Source organism: Podarcis bocagei (genome assembly GCF_964188305.1).
Source record: "Podarcis bocagei genome assembly, chromosome: 2".
NCBI lineage: Eukaryota > Metazoa > Chordata > Lepidosauria > Squamata > Lacertidae > Podarcis > Podarcis bocagei.
The window spans coordinates 100,751,424-100,766,011 of NC_138126.1; the positions used below are offsets into that span (position 1 = coordinate 100,751,424).

A 14,588-nucleotide genomic window follows, 5' to 3' on the forward strand; every position below is an offset into this window, starting at 1 on the left:
GCTCTCTATTGTTGTTGTTGTTATATCTTTTCACTGGCTTCTCATACTTTTCTACATCAACATGCTGATGCAGCTTTCCTCAGCCTGGTGCCCTTCAGATGTTTTGTAGTACAACTGCCATCAGTCCTAGCCAACATGGCCAATGGTCAGGGATGCTGGAAGTTGGAATCCAGAACATATGGCAAGCACCAGGTTGGGGTAGCCTGCACCAATGCTTATATTTATGGCTCTGACTCCACCAGCCCTCCTAGCCTATCAGTCTAGCAAGAGAAGAGCAAAATCCCCTGCAGCTGCAGCCCCAATGATGGGACTGATAAACATGCACACTGGTAACTTTTCTGGAAATGAGAGCCCTGAATCACACAAATCAGACCAAGGAATTCATCACAGATTCATTGGACATCTAACTAAAACTCTTAACCCAACACACTCAGCTTTAGTATTTTCTGCCACAAAGGCAGCTTTTGTTTACTTTAGCCTAACAAATTGAAAACCGACAAGCGCTTCTTCTGCCAGCACAAAAGAATATGCCTACCATAGACAGTGTCAGGGATGCCAACAGGATTTCCTAGCCTGGTACACTGTATTTGGGGTGTACGAGGAGAGGAAATACCCATGTGGCTCTGGGCAACTGGAAACAACAGAACATGTCTTTTTTCACTGCCAATACTATACAGATATACGAGCTAGGTTCATCTTGCCTATACCACACAAATTCCCAGGTTGCACAGAAGAACTCTATACCTCCCTGTTACTTCAAGATGAAAACACAGGTGTTACATACTGAGTTGCTAGTTTCTGTGCTGCCGTGATGGATATTCGCCAAAGGATGGTTTGCGCCACAAACTAGGCCCAAAATGCAAGACCTGTGCTCCTTCACACTCCCTCCCTTACAGTCACTTTGAACTGTTTGTCCCTGTTTCTATCTTTTTAAGTATGTATGATCTAATCACCTTTTTATTACTAGATTTTTTTATTCCTTACCTGTTTTAAGTCTTCTGTGTTCAGTTTATCCGTATGTTTTATCTTATGCTGGTCTGTGACCAAAATAAAGTTTGATACTGATACTGTATTTGGATGAGGGGCCCTTTATTCTGCTCCCACCTCCTTACAATCTATGGACAAGGGCTGCTCCTTATGTACAATTGTTAACTTAGCCTAGCCTACCTCACAGGGCTGTTGCAAACAGAAATGTGGGGAGGGAAATGTAAACAACCTTCTGCTCCTGGGCGGAAAAGCAAATATATGGCATACAGTGCATAGTTGAACTATGGAAAACCCTCCCGTGGGAGGCGGTAAGGGCCAAAATGGGTGGATTTAAAAGACAAATTCATGGAGGAAAGGGCTTTCAGTGGCAAATGGGTACAATGGTTATGCTTCTGCCTCCATAGTTAGAACAGTATGCTTCTGAATACAGTGGTGCCCCGCAAGACGAATGCCTCGCAAGACGGAAAACTCGCTAGACGAAAGGGTTTTCCGTTTTTGAGCTGCTTCGCAAGACGAATTTCCCTATGGGCTTGCTTTGCAAGACGAAAATGTCTTGCAAGTTTGTTTCCTTTTTCTTAACACCGTTAATACAGTTGCGACTTGACTTCGAGGAGCAACTCATAGAACGCAGTGTACATAGTAGCCTTTTTTGAGGTTTTTAAAGACTTTGGTGATTTTTGAAGCTTTTCCAAAGCTTCTTTTGCTGCCATTTGGTAAGTTAAGCTTTTAAAACTTTTTTTTTGGGGGGGGGTTGGATTTTGGGTTGGGGTGTTTGGAATTCAAGGACTTGGTGTTGGGAAGGGGTTTGCAAGAATCTGGAAGCTTGTGTTTTTCCCCCCTGCATTTTTCTGATATTCTGTGACCATTGGGCCACTCTGCTGTTTTTTTAAAAAAAATCTGGATTTGAATTTCTGTGTGCTGGGTGGCTGGGGGAACAGTTGGGGAGGGGTTTGCAAGAATCTGGAAGCTTGTGTTTTTTTTCTGAATTTTTCTGATTTTCTGTGACCATTGGGCCACTCTGCTGTTTTTTTAAAAAAATTCTGGATTTGAATTTCTGTGTGCTGGGTGGCTGGGGGAACAGTTGGGGAGGGGTTTGCAAGAATCTGGAAGCTTGTGGTTTTTTCCCCCCTGCATTTTTATGATTTTCTGTGACCATTGGGCCACTCTGCTGTTTTTTTAAAAAAATTCTGGGTTTGAATTTTGAAATGCTCTTTACAGTATGTGTGACTTTAAAGAGCACTTAATAAACTCTTGTTGTACCAAATTTGGCTTTGTTTGGACTTTTTTGACCATAGGAACGCATTAATTGATTTTCAATGCATTCCTATGGGAAACCGTGCTTCGCAAGACGAAAAATTCGCTAGACAAAAAAATTCGCGGAACGAATTAATTTCGTCTTGCGAGGCACCACTGTATTAGTTGCTTGAAACCACAGAAGGGGAGAATGTTCTTCTGCTCAGGTCCTGGTTGCAGGTTTTTCACGGGCATCTGTTGGCCATTGAGAGAACAGGTTGCTAGACTAGAGACTAGATGGGCCATTGGCTGTATCCAGCAGGGCTCTTCCTATATTCTTAAGTAATGTCATTTAATATTTTGTTGGAAGCCGCCCAGAGTGGCTGGGAAGCCCAGCCAAATGGGTGGGGTATAAATAATAAATTATTATTATTATTATTATTATTATTATTATTATTATTATTATTCACAGTTCATGTAAAGGAAGCTAGAAAAGCAGCCTTTGACTACATTTCATAGTCCTGATATTTACAGCAAAATACCCAAACGAACCCTGATTAAATAACAGCAAGCAAAAAGTACTCTGTGTAGTTTTACAACTCTGATGCCTGAACTGCCAACTCTCCTACCCAACCCTAAAGGGTTGTTGTGAAGATCAAATGACAAAGCGGGGAGACAATGTACATAGACTTGAGCTCCTGGGAGGAAAATCCAAAACACAAAAACTGAACAAGTGTATGTGCAATTTCACAACTCTCAGCGAAACATATATGTGCAGAAAAAATTTGCCAACCTCAGTATACAAATATTGACATCCTTGGGTTAAAGTACAGCATCTAGGAGTTCTAATTTGTTGCATCAGTAAGGTTTTTAATAATTTTATGATTGTATTTGCTGATTCATTTTGCATTTTTGTTTTATGGTTACTGTATATTAATAAATAACAGCCCAGTGATGACAAGCAGCCCACTTGTGGTTGTGTAGAGAACATGGAAAATTGTGGGTGGGGGGAGATGATGATTTTGATGTCACTTTAAAAAAAAATCAGTAGGGAGGAAACCTATCTCATTTCAACCTCACTTATTTTTACTTTAAAGTAAATCATACTAAAACCTGCCAGTTGTGTTTTATTCTGTAAAGGCAGCACACTTGGGGAGCAAATGTGGACATCATGAGGAAAGTGCTTAAAGAAATATACCCCAATATCCTCCCTCATTCAGCTTCTGCTGCTCTGGGAGGGGGGCAGGTGGGAGTGGTCAACGTGCCTTTCGCTGATTGCTTAGCAACAACAACTAAGTGATTAAGTGTCCTTAGCAATGGTGCTGCCTGCCAAGTGCTTGCTTCCATGGTTTGCGCACTAACTTTCTTGAGAAACGTCTGGTCAGCTTACTCTCTTTTTTAAAAATGACAGCTGAGAGCCTGGGGCCCCTGCTCAACTTGGGCCCCCAAAACCTGACCCCTTCTATTGACTTGCAATGACCCTAGACACAGTTGGACTTGGTGTTAAAATGAACATTTCCAAATGACCTGCACTTTTAGTGCTTAGAGATGTCCAGCTATAGTATAAGAGAACATTCATTCAAACTTGTCCCTGAGCACTGCACTCATTGTACTTTGCTCTTTCTTTCTTTCTTTCTTTCTTTCTTTCTTTCTTTCTTTCTTTCTGGCTGCTCTGAAACTAATCTTTATTGCAGAGTACAGTACTCCTCTTTGAAGTGCACCCGTGTTTCATGGGTCAGTAGGTGACCAAATGATTTGCCTGTTTGCATTGCACATCCAGAGAACAGGGAGAACTTATTGCAAATCAGATAGAAAACTCTTCTGCCTCCACCTCTATGATTATATTCTATGAAACTGAAACTGAAGTACCTGAGGTTGTTTTTTTTTAAATCATTAGAACTGAAGGGAGCATACTAATAAAGGCTAACACATATTTAATAAATAAGGTTTGAATCATAAGGGGTTAAGTCTCACATTCTTTTTTTAGGGTTCCCAGCAGGCTAGAATTTCTTGAGCTGGGCCATCATTTTATCTTCTTGTCATAACTGAAGGATGCAGAGCTGGAGAAAAAAATCCAGAAGACCTTCCCCCCACTCCACTTTTCCTATCGATACGTATAGCTGAGCTATCACAATAAACACATTAACACAAAAGCACTGTGTGGGGACTACCTGAGTGCGTGTATATAGGGCATTTATGTGTTCAGAATGTGTATGTATGTGCATGATGCTACCACATAAGATCAAACCATTAAAAAGAGAAGTATGAAAGTGGCTGATACTGTTGGCAGGTCACATCTGATGAGTGGCTGGGGAAACCTAGCCAGATGGGCAGGGTAAAAATAAAAATAAAATAAAATAAAATAATTATTATACAACAAGTGTGAACCAAGTGTGAACATTGGTTTACCAGCCAAAGCAACCACCTAAAAGAGAGTCCAGGCCTCTTGGTCTTATTCCAGACTGCTTCTTGGCCTGTAATGCAGTTGCTTGACTACTTTGCCCTGGGCAGGAAAACAGAAGTGATATATTATCAAACAAACAAATAAATAAATAAACAAACAAACAAACAGCTAGCTAACTAACTAACTAACTAACTAACTAACTAACTAACTAACTAACACCCTTCATCTGAAGATCACAGGACCCTTTACAGTATAAAAACACAAAATACATAACATAACAATAAACAGATACTGAATACCAGATCTAATGTCTGATGACTGATGACCAGGTAGCTTCTGGCAAGGGAAGCAAGGTCAGATTCTTTCCATAGAGAAAACACACTCTGGACATGTTCAGAGGTGATTACCTCAAGGTGGCAGATTCTTTGAGGACAAAAATTGCCAACTCTAACCCTTCTGGAATCTTTGTGTTTGCACTTCAGCCATGACTAGGTTGCACTGCTAGTGGGTACATAAAAAGTGGACTTGTGGTATGTGGAGAAGAGAAATTGTTTATTTTTTAGCAGGTTTGTATTTTTTAAAACCACATTGCTCCATAACTGAGAACATCTTCCAACCCAGACACAACAGTGACAATGTGGAAGGCCTGCTATGGGGGGGAAATGTTCAATGCAAAATCCAGTGAAGAAGATTATATTGTTGGCTTGGATTGTGCTCATTTTGGCAGCACAAACTAAAAATGGAATGATAGAGAGAAGATCAGCATGCCTGCTCAGGACTAGGAGAAACCTGGAAATATATCATCTGTCTCAAAGCATGGGATCCCAATGTCCATCCATTACCAGGCCCACTTGTAGTGGGAAGGACATCCTAGCTGCCAGCATTTGTTACAGCTGAAAAACAATCACTCCCTTGTATCTCCAGGAACACTCCCACAGCACCATCTACTGTTTCTGCAGGCTCAGCATCTGAGAGACACAGAACACTTGTAAGAATAGCAGTGGGGGGGTTGTGTGTGTGTGTGTGTGTGTGTGTGTTTTCTGCTTCTTCTGTTTGCACATGTGTGTTGCTGCTCTGCAAGAGGCATAGCTTCCCTAAAGAAGCATTTCACACAGACACATGTCTTTCCACAATGGATATTTTTTGCAGCTATATATTGAGGTATAGGATGTTCCGGTAATGTTTTAAAAAGACTGTGTCTGATGCACTGCCATTCTTCCTAATGCAACTTCGCAGGCATTGCCAGAGTAGTAATAAGCATATGAGCTACAATGGTGAGAGTCATCTATAAACCTGTGATAGGTAATGGGATGCTTATTCCCCAGCAACCAATGCAAACTCGGGTCCTCCCTCTTTTCCCATTTTATATCAAATTTAGTCCTGTAACTAATGGAGCAGGGAGAAGGAGAGAGATTAGTTTCTTAGGCAGAGCATCGTATCCCTAGCAGATTTTCAGTATTATTTTTGTATGAACTAATCTGAACTAAACACCCCCAACTCTAGCTCTACCATCACTGTTTCACCATACCCTCCAACATTTCTCCAATGAAAGCAGGGACGTCCCATTCCATATTAATAGTTTTACTAGTTATATTCCACACATTTTACTGGGTTGCCCCAGCCACTCTTGGCAGTTTCCAACATATATAAAAACATAATAAAACAAAAAAATTTTTTAAAAAACTTCCCTATACAGGATTGCCTTCAGATGGCTCGTAGGTCGGATAACTCCATACCCTCCAACTTTCTCCATTGAAAATAGGGGCATCCTACCATACCAGGGGCATCCAATATTTCTCTAATGAAAATAGGGATGTCCTAAGGAAAAGCAGGACATTCCAGGATCAAATCAGAAACCGGGACGGCTTCTCTAACAGGGACGTCCCTGAAAAATAGGGACACTTGGAAGGTCTGTTTCACTGCCATTGTTTAATACATGCTTAGCACCCAAAATCATTAACATGGATTAGAATTGCCCTTCCATATGTTGCAATGTATTTTCCAGATGCCCTGCCATTGATTAGTCAGCACCTAACATGCTTAAATCAACATTTTCCTCCACAAACCCATTGCAAGCTTGTTTGGGTGTTCTTGCAGTTCCAAAAGGGCTTTCAGAGACAGTTTTTCTTCTTAATAGTGAATATCCCAGTTGCTAGGACAGCACTGCCCTTCCCAGTCCTAGGCAGTTGCTGTTACTGAGCAAAGTACTGTTCATGTCACCGCAGATGCTCAGATCCAGGGCGGCACCTCCTGTTTTGCCACTTGAGGCAAAACAGGAATTGCTGCCTTGTTCTGCTGCTGCCGCCAATGCTTCCATACCTGCAGCTGCTGGCACCACTTCTCTGCCTGCCCTGCCGCCTCTGCCACTGGCAGAGAAGAGGCATTGCCAGCAGCATCAGTTTCAGGTGAGATCTTGTCCACTATGGGTGAGATCTCAGCAAAATTGCACGAGATATTGCATGCTCTATAAGATCTTGTGTGCTTTCAGCCAATACCAGTGCCGCTTCTGCACCGGTGGTGGGGCAGACAGCACACCCATGAGGCTGCCGCCTTGGGGGCTTCTGCTGAATGAGGCAGCTGCCTCAGTCTGACTAATGGCAGAGCTGGCTCTGCTCAGCTTTTTAGGACTGACCTGTGAGAAGATTCTCTTGATGCCCACACAGTCTATGAAATACTGTTCTGTGATGTCAGATTCACTATTCCTAACTATGCACACCCCTGCTGTGGTCCTCTAGCAATTATTATTTTTAAGATGGAAACAGCAGAATAGTCCCCCCCACACACACACACACACAGAGAGAGAGAGAGAGAGAGAGAGAGAGAGAGAGAGAGGTCCTTCTCCACCGCTCCAGTCCATTATGTGGGGAAAAGTTGTCACTCACACCACTCATACTGCTCAGAGCATGTATAGGTATGATGCTAGTGATAAAATCCATTTTTAGAGAATGACCTGCAAAGGTCAGTGAATACTTTCAACATATCCATGTCATTTCAAATAAGATCCACTTTTTAAATACAGAGGACAAAAAGGTTGGCTTTAAAACAACAGCACATAGTATTTCCCATGCTCTCATATGGCATGCATTGCTTTTCTCTAGGGACTCAGAAAATGACAGATGAGACAAAAATTTCTCAGGGAAATTAGATGTCCACTTTCCTTTCCTTTCATATCTGTGGTTAGGTGCAGGCAATAATTGTCCTACTATACCCACCCAGATAGCAGTTCTATGAAATGGCTGCCAATTTTGGTTCAGACAGAAATCACTGTGAAAATTGCTGGGCGTATCTTTCAGAACTAAACTGTCTGCTGGACTAAGTTGAGATGAATCCAATCGCCTCTACCCGTCTGTCACATTTTCTGTGTGGAGAAACATTTAGAAAACAATGGCTTACCCAACATTTGGTGACGTTGGGAGTGACACCTCACCCTGAGCCCACACCATTTTGTGACTGTACACTTTAAATAAAACTTCCTTAGAGACTGAATGCTCGTTGTTGAACTTCTCCTACATCAACAGCTCTCCTGTAGCTCTTTATTTTATTTTTAAAATTAAAAAGGACCTCTGCACAAAGTTCTAACCAAAACAAAATGAATGATGTTCTGCTGAGCAAGGAACATGGAGCCTCTGCAGGTATTTCCTTTTAGCTGGAAGAGTACATTGTGTGGCCTGCTTATAAATTTGCAGGGGAGGCAAGACAAACAATTTCTAAGCAATTTATATGGACAATTCTGCTGTGTCAATGTGGTCTAGAGGATAAGGTGCCAGAGTGGAAGCAGGAGGCCTGGCTTTGAATCTGACGTACTGAGGAGATCAAGGACAAATAATTTCATGACTGTGTTTGTGCCTGGCCCTGGTCTATTTTTGGATCTCTTTGATATAGAAATTTGTTTCTCATTATTTGCCAGTGCAATACACTGAACTACAACCATAGCTTTTCAGGAGGTTATTTATTTATTAAAGCTCATTGCCTGCAGTGCAGAATGTATCAGGCCCCCTAACCTAGCACAATGTTCCAACTTTGGGCCCAGCACTCCAAAAAGCAACTATAAAAGCAGAGCACAGGATGGTGGCAGCGGCAATTTCTTAGACAGGTCACTTGGAAATTTCATTCACACAATAAGTATCATTCTTCCTCACACAGTGATTTATTTTTATTTTTTGCAGTATTGCTCAGATTTCCCCTTCTGAACGCTGATTCTTCTGCAGATGCCTGTGTTTGATCTTACTAGAAGCAACACCATGAATGGATTTTATTCCCAAAAGGTTATGACACTATAAGACTGCCCTATAAACATCACCTGCTGAGAGTTTCTATTTTCACCAAAATACAGGGCGAAGCTAGGTGCAACACCATTCACGTAACTGTGAGAATGACCTTTTAAAAAGTAAACAGCTGGGGTAGGAGGCCTGGGGGAGATGGGGGGATTTTAACCCTTTCCTTCTGCTGTGATCACAATTCAAATTAGGGCATCTGTGGGTTAAACCACAGAGCCTAGGACTTTTCTGATCAGAAGGTCGGCGATTCGAATCCCCACGACGGGGTGAGATCCCATTGTTCGGTCCCTGCTCCTGCCAACCTAGCAGTTCGAAAGCACGTCAAAGTGCAAGTAGATAAATAGGTACCACTCCGGCAGGAAGGTAAACGGCGTTTCTGTGCGCTCCTCTGGTTTGCCAGAAGCAGCTTAGTCATGCTGGCCACATGACCCGGAAGCTGTCTGCAGACAAACGCCAGCTCCCTTGGCCAGTAAAGCAAGATGAGCGCCACAACCCCAGAGTCAGCCACGACTGGACCTAATGGTCAGAGGTCCCTTTACCTTTACCTTACCTGCAGTCCATACTTACTAGGATATTAAGCTTCACTGAAGAAAGGGGCTTACATCCAAGTTGTTGTTTTAGTCACATGTTGTAATTAAGTGCTTTAAAGTGACATGCACAGTAAAAATAAACTAACAAAGACATTAAAGTTAGATAACAACAGCAGCAAGCACAAACTAAAATATTCATTTCACAAAATATTTGAAAAGAAACAATCCTACTTACCCCGCTTAAAAGCTGTGCCATTCCTGTCACAGGCTTCCCACAGGCTTCTGGTTGGCCTCATCCAGCAGCCACTTATTTTGTTCTTATGCTTATAACAAAGGCTACTGACATACGGTATCTAACTACCCTCCCAAGTAAAAACCGTGCATCGAATTGTTCATCAAATATTAGCAAGTACAGACCCTCCAAGTGTCCCTATTTTCCAGGGACATCCCTGATTTAGAGAAGCTGTTCCGGTTTCTGATTTGATCGTGGAATGTCCCACTTTTCCTTAGAACGTCCCTATTTTCATTGGAGAAATGATGGATCGTATGGAGTTATCCAGCCCCTGAGCTGCCTGAAGGCAATCCTGTATAAGTAAGCTTTTGAATGTTTAATGTGTTATTATGTTTTTTTATGTATGTTGGAAGCTGCCCAGAGTGCTGGGGCAACCCAATAAGATGTGTGGGGTAGAAATAGAAATTTATCATTAGGGAATAGGATGTCCCTATTTTAACTGGAGAAAAGATGGAGGGTATGGGAGTACGTTTAAAAAAGTAGCTCAACTGCTACATAAAATTCCACATAAGGATGCAGTACAGCATTTTCAAAAGCAAAGAAATTCATAATGTACCTGTCCGCTTCTAAATACCATGTCAAAGGTGTACCTGGGGAGTGGGGAGTGAAGATATGTGTTGGCATGTATAGATTTGTCTGGGTGATTATAGTAGTCAATGAGATCCAAGTTATAATCAAAATCCACAACAGGTTCTGCAAAGCGGTCATATTTCAATCGTATTCTCTTCTGCCAGACATTTTCTGGCTTTAAATAAATGCTTCCCTGAATATTTGCTTTTGCTGAAGGCACATAATAGAGAATTTCAAAGCTCTGCATGCCTGTGTGAATTCTGCACTTTATTTCTATAGTCGGAAAACTGAAGAACACCCTGAGGGGGGCTGGTAGAATAATGAGGCCTACAGAGTGGTACTACCAGCCTATCTAGGGAGGTATCTGTTGTAACTCCAATCATCTACTATTCCACAGACCACCTCTGTTTTGTAAAACATTTCCTCCTGTTCATGTCAAAGGAGATAACCTGCAGTGCTCACTCCTGCTATTGACTATGAGGTTCTGCTTCCTTCCTTCCTTCTGCAGAAGCAAGAAAATTCTCCCACCAGCTTTGGCAGCACTTTTACTGCAGCAGTGATGGAAATTCTCTGTCTTCACACTCACCATTGCCTTGATAGATATGCTTCTGCTGCTTAGGGGTGGAAGGTCGAATTGAGGGTTTGGTGCTATAGAAAGGCAAAGAAGGAACTCTTATTCAGTAAGAGATCTCAGCATGGTGTTCCTTGAGTGGCCTCAAAGTTAGAACTGAGTAAGCCTCAGCAAACTGGGCCTCCCAATGCCTCTCCTTCCAAACTAATGGGGACCTCACGTTTCTTCAGAAAGACTATACAGTGAAAAGCAGATTTTAAAAACAGCAGACAACAAACCATAGATTACCATGTATAGGTACATAGCAAGTGTGCATTCACAGCTAACTCGTTTGATGCAAGTTACTACAGGGTGAAGCAATTATCTATGGCACACTTCAGTTGAGATTTAGTGGCAGAGCTGGTTCTCAGGCCACGGTGCTGCTTGCATAGGTAGCATGTTGCTTTCTGGCCAAGCAAGATGTGCACAAAAACTTATCTGTGAAGCATCAGGAAAAAGGTTGTATAACTAACCTGGCAACTGCCCATGCCTCACTGATGAAACCCACATCAGATTTGGAGACTGCAGGGCTAGGCGGACCTAGTGCTGTCACCTTTTCTAGCTTACCTGTTTGTACAACTCTTCAAAAGTTACAGGGCCCTTCTCAGGAAAACAAGTCATTCTAAATTACATTCATGTTTGCAAAAACATTCCAGTTTCACTGAATCAGAATTTTTGACAAAGGGGGGGGGGGACACTCAGTTTAACCATCCTCACTATGCGAAGATATTTAAATTGTGTTAAATCCATATTAGGTGATCTTGAAAACAAATTGTGGCGTTTATGTTTAATCTGACTTGACTGTTATAAAAACAGAACCAAAGGCTGGTATTCAAGATCAGGATTGATTAAATGAACGTAATCTTCAAAAACCGCCCTGTGGTGGTTTTAAAAGGTAAAGGGACCCCTGACTGTTAAGTCCAATCGCGAACGACTCTGGGGTTGTGGCGCTCATCTCGCTTTACTGGCCGAGGAAGCTGGCGTTTGTCTGCAGACAGCTTCCGGGTCATGTGGCCAGCATGACTAAGCCGCTTCTGGCAAACCAGAGCAGCGCACGGAAATGCTGTTTACCTTCCCGCCGGAGCGGTACCTATTTATCTACTTGCATTTTGATGTGCTTTCGAACTGCTAAGCTGACAGGAGCAGGGACTGAGCAATGGGAGCTCACCCCGTCGCTGGGATTCAAACCAGCGACCTTATGATCGGCAAGCCCTAGGCTCTATGGTTTAGACCACAGCACCACCCGCGTCCCACTGTGGTGGTTTTACATAATTTTAAAAGGCATTCAGCTACTACAGGGGGAAGTCTGGCTCACATTCCTATGTTGTTATTTTTTAAACACACACACACACACACACACACACACACACACACACACACACACACACACAACTGGAGATCAGACAGAAGCACCCCTTTCATACCCCACTCCAATTTTCATTTTATTTCTTTAGTTAGATAACTGAACTTGCTGTTCCTGTACTTCCAGGATTAAATAAGCACCACCTATAACAATGCTTCAGCAAACTTGGCAGAAAATAATAGTTTATTTTGTTAAATTAGTGTCAGTAAAAAAAAATACTTCTCTACGCTGTGGTTTCTGCTTCAATGACTTTGGTGGCTTGGGCATAATTGTAAAGGCACGCAGGAGTTTTAATGAGTTTTCCTGATGCTTTTGCTTTGGAGAGATCAGTTCTAACCTTCCAACTAGAGAGAAGAATTAAGGGAGCATATTTGGTTTCCCAGCTTATATATATAGGCAGCCTCTTTAATGTTAAATGAAGGGCCAAAAGTTGTTGAACCCTAAACAGAGGCAGCATTACTTAGTGTTCTTTAAACCTTTGAATTAAAGGCCTACTAAATCAAGGATTGCTATTATTATTTGCCTCAATTTGCATTATTTACTGGCACTGAATCTTAGTTGCCTTTGCTGCACATTCACTAGGTTTGTTTCATGGTTCCTAGATGAAAGCAATCTATGTGTTCTGACTCTGAAGAATATTCTTATTTATGAAGTAGCAATTATCTTTAAAGTGCTTGCAATGTGGCACATACCAAAAGCATTTTGTAAGTATTTGCACTGTGGGATATATATATATATATATATATATATATATATATATATATATATATATACAGTATATTGCTGACTGCTCTGAAGGGTTATGAACTTGCACAAGAAAGTGCAGGATGCAAAATGAACAAAATATTAGCAAAGTTATCTTTGTAAATGAGAGATATAGTAGTCATGGGAAACTTCAACTACCCAGATATCTGAAAGTCTGGAAGTGCCCTATATGTGTGAACTGACTCCACTGAAAAGCTTTATGTGGGGTACTACTAAAGTTCTGTCTGAGGGGATTGCTCTCTGATGGCTCATTCACACATGCAAATTGCCACTTGAATAAAAGTGGCTTTCCCTCCACACCATGTATTATTTAATATTTGACTATTTTTCCAGTAAGAAATAGTGATGTCAAACTAGATACAAATCAGAAAAATATCTGGCAATGTAATGAAAAACAGGAATGTGAAATAGTTTTTAATCCAAGTAACAACTTTCCGACAGGTAGTATTGAGAGTGCTATTTGCAGCATGTCCAACACCCATATGCCACATAGGCAATGATGGCAGTGATCACCATCAGTAATTGGGAGAGGGAATAGTGCCACTCCCCCAGGTTAGGAAGCACCTCTTCCAGTAGCAACTGTTTTCCCCACTACTGATTTGGTATTACAGTTGCTATTCTAGCCACCAGGAGATAGAATACCTGGAAGCTAACTTCAGATGGGAAGGCACTTCTGAGTGTCCTGATGCCACACAACAGCACTGAAGAACCATGTGGGTGTGACCAATCATTTGGGCCTTTCTCATCCAATTCAACCTTCACCCTGCTGGGAGGGAAGGCAGAGTTTGTGTAAGAAAGATGCATGCCATTGACTATCTCCATGTGGTTCCACTATTCTCAAGTGTACTGCAACCATCTAAAATTGCAGCTTGGGGCATAACTGGAAACTGTGTTCTGTCAAACTGGAAATTTTGCATTGTGGCACATGAAAAAAGTGGAGGAGGGAATATGCAGGCACAAGCCGTGGTTTCTTGGACCAAGATAGCCAGGTTACATCTGAACCAGGCTAAATTTTCTTAGTTTGCCATATTTTTTTAATTTATTGGGCCTGCTCTTTTAACAGAAATAAAGCAAATGAAGCTTTTCTCATCATTTTATCACCATGCCATCAAATCTTTTTCTGTTCAAATCCTGTATGCCAGACTGTTGTTAAAGGTACAAAAGGGGAGCCAGTAGAAAAAGTTGTCAAACCTACTTTTTCTTTTAGCTTTCATACATGGGGAAAGCAGAACAGCAGTCCTGTTTTATTCTTCTGAGTGATCACCCCCAGGCATCGTATTCCAGCCAAGAAGGTTCTTCCTCCTCAGACAAGAGGATGACACATTTCAAAATACAGATGCAGAACTTGAGGAAAATACCTTGCCTAAGTCCAGGGCCAGCCTGGGGACTTTGCCACTGGGTTGCAACCCTGCGGCTTGGATTTCTACTGACATAAAGGCAGCCGGGTCACTGCATCTGGTGACAGAAGCAAAGCAGGTTTGAGACATTTTGCAGCCTCAGGTGCTGACATGTTTCTGGCACTCTCACTTGACTCTGTTCTGATTAGCAGTTTAATTA

General features: G+C 41.9%; 1 protein-coding gene across 1 annotated transcript in view; it reads left to right on the plus strand.

Annotated features, from left to right (window-relative positions):
• LOC308581873 (uncharacterized protein) overlaps positions 1–9,019 on the plus strand; it is a 34,354-nt gene extending 25,335 nt beyond the window's left edge. The window contains exon 3 of the mRNA XM_081184651.1: positions 8,791–9,019. The gene's annotated coding sequence lies outside the window, so the exon portion shown is untranslated. The remainder of the gene's footprint in view (positions 1–8,790) is intronic.
• The last annotated feature ends 5,569 nt before the right edge of the window (positions 9,020–14,588 follow it).